This window comes from Hevea brasiliensis, chromosome 9 (genome assembly GCF_030052815.1).
Source record: "Hevea brasiliensis isolate MT/VB/25A 57/8 chromosome 9, ASM3005281v1, whole genome shotgun sequence".
Lineage (NCBI taxonomy): Eukaryota > Viridiplantae > Streptophyta > Magnoliopsida > Malpighiales > Euphorbiaceae > Hevea > Hevea brasiliensis.
In genome coordinates this window covers 87,702,830-87,705,715 of record NC_079501.1, presented here as the reverse complement: position 1 = coordinate 87,705,715, position 2,886 = coordinate 87,702,830, and the positions used below count along the sequence as shown (strand labels likewise).

Here is a 2,886-nt window from a genome sequence, read left to right as displayed (position 1 = left end):
CAAATGGCATCCTCCTATAAGCAAAGGTTCCATATGGACAAGTAAAAGTAGTTTTCTCTTGATCATTTGGATGGATAGGGATTTGAAAAAAACCTGAATATCCATCTAAATAGCAAAAATAAGAATGCCTAGCCAGTCTTTCTAACATCTGATCAATGAAGGGAAGTGGAAAATGATCTTTTCTAGTGGCTATATTTAATTTTCTATAATCTATGCACGTTCACCAATTAGTCACTGTTCTGGTGGGAATTAATTCATTATTTTCATTTTTGACCACTGTCATTCCACCCTTTTTTGGGACAACATGTACTGGGCTCACCCATGTACTGTCTGAGATAGGATATATGATCCCTGCATCAAGCAACTTCAAAATTTCCTTTTTAACAACTTCTTTCATATTTGGGTTCAACCTCCTCTGATGTTTAATAGATGGTTTACAATTTTCTTCCAAACTGATTCTATGCATGCAAAAGTGTGGGCTTATTCCCTTAATGTCATCTATGGTATATCCTAAGACTTTCCTAAATTGTCTCAACACTCTTAACAACTTATCAGCCTCTAAGGTACTTAAATTTGAATTTACAATTACTGGATAAGTGTTATTGGTGCCAAGAAATTTATACCTGAGCTGAGAAGGAAGTTGCTTAAGTTCTACCTTAGGTGCATCTTCTTCCTTGAATGATGGTTGCTTAGATTCTGCTTTTTCCTTTTGTGTGAGTTAAAAAACTGGAGCAGAAATGAATGGTGGACTTCCCTCTAAATGTTGAGCATATGCAGCCACATGAGGGTTGTCATAGTCTATGCCTCCTCCATGAACCAAACAATTTTCAAGTGGATCTTCTGGATATTTCTTTCTGAAGTGTTCTTCAACCAGCTCATCAATGATATCAATTCTCAAACAAGTATCAGCTTCAGAATGATGCTTCTTCATAGAGTTATTAATATTGAAAACCAATTGCTCTTCACCAACTCTAAGAGTCAATTTTTCTCCCTTAACATCAATCAATGCTCCTGCTGTAGCTAGAAAGGGTCTTCCCAAGATAATTGGAATATTAGAATCCTCTTCCATGTCCAAGATGACAAAGTCAACAGGTATATAGAACTTCCCAACCTTCAGAGGCACATTCTCCAAAATCCCTTCAGGATACTTAATTGATCTGTCAGCTAACTGAAGAGAAATGTGGGTTGGTTTAAGATCTCCCATATTGAGCTTCTCATAAATGGAGAGGGGCATGAGGCTAACACTAGCCCCTAAATCACATAAAGCTTTTGTAGAACATGATTCCCCAATGTGGCATGGAATTGAAAAACTCCCTGGGTCCTTGAGCTTTGGAGGAAGTTTCCTTTGGAGGATAGCACTACATTCTTCTGTCAAAGCTGCAGTTTCATGATCTTCAAGTTTCCTCTTGTTTGAGAGAATTTCTTTCAAGAATTTTGCATAAGAGGGCATTTGTGAAAGAGCATCAACAAACGGCACATTTATATAAAGCTTCTTCAAAACCTCTAAGAACTTCCCAAATTGCCTATCAAGCTTGGCTTTTTGAAATCTTTGTGGAAAGGGAAGTTGTGGCTTGTAAGGCTCTGGGGGTATATACTTCTCTTCCTTCTCTTCAATTTTCTCTTTAAATTTTTCTGCACTCTCTTGTTTTTCACTCTTATCAGTTTCTTTCTCATTTTCTCTCTTCTCACTATTTTCACTCTTCTCATTACTTACAACTTTCCCACTTCTTAAAGTAATAGCTTGACATTGCTCTCTTGGGTTTTCTGGTTGACTTGGAAGTTTTCCAAAAGACTTGGTACCTGAGGAAGACGCTTGTTGTGCAATCTGATTTTCCAGCATTCTGTTATGTGTTTGCATCTGTTCTAGCCTTGTTTTCATCTCTCTCATCTCCTCATCATGCTTAGTTTGGTTAGCAAGAATCTGTTGCAATAAAGCTTCTGTGGTGGAACTTTGTTCTTGCTGTTTTGGTGGAGGATTCATATTTTTCTACTGAAAATTAGGCAATGGTTGCCTATTTTGCTGATATGGAATTCCTTGTTGCTGTTGTGGCTGAAAATTCTAATTTGGAACTTGACTTTGTTGATTTCCCAATGAAAAGTTGGGATGATTCCTCCAAGTTGGATTATAAGTTTGAGAGTAAGGATTCCCCATTTGTTTGTTTCCATAATTACCAACATATGCAGCTTGCTCTCCATAGTCTACTCCACAGCTGGTGGTTCCCTCTGCATAAGCAACTTGTTGTGAACTTCTAGCTGATGATGATGAACTAACCAACATACTCAAATCTTCCATCTTCTTAGCTAAGACATTTGTAAGTGCATCAAACTTTGCATTAATCATGTTGAACGGATCAAGATCATACATTCCAGCAGCTTGCCTCTTTTGAGTTGGAGCTGGTCCTCTTGGACTACTCCAAAGATGAGTATTTTTTGCAATTTTCTCCAATAGCTCATAAGCTTCATCTTCATGCTTCATAATAAATTCTCCTCCTGTTTGAGCATCAATAATCCCTCTAATTGCAGGAGTGACATTGGTGTAAAAATTCTGATTTATCATCCATTTCGGAATGGCATGATGTGGGCATTGTCTCTCTAATTCCTTCCATCTCATCCATGACTCATATAGAGTTTCATCCTCTCTTGGTCTAAAAGCTGTCATTTGATTCCTCAACTCTTGAGTTTTTCCAGGTGTAAATATTGTGCAAGAAATGCATCAGTGAGTTGCTCCCAATTTGTAATGGAGTTATGAGGTAAAGAATCAAGCCAATCTAATGCTCTATCTTTCAAAGAGAATGGGAATAGCTTCAATCTTGCTGCATCATCAGATACTCCAGGTTGTTTTTGCATATCACAAATCATAGCAAACTTCTTCAGATGTGTGTGTGG

At 37.6% G+C, this 2,886-nt stretch overlaps 1 non-coding gene across 1 annotated transcript; it reads left to right on the top strand.

Moving 5' to 3' along the window:
* Positions 1 to 2,567: 2,567 nt before the first annotated feature.
* Positions 2,568 to 2,675, top strand: LOC131183561 (small nucleolar RNA R71). Its single transcript, XR_009151608.1, has one exon. It is a non-coding gene; the product is annotated as a small nucleolar RNA R71 (small nucleolar RNA).
* The last annotated feature ends 211 nt before the right edge of the window (positions 2,676 to 2,886 follow it).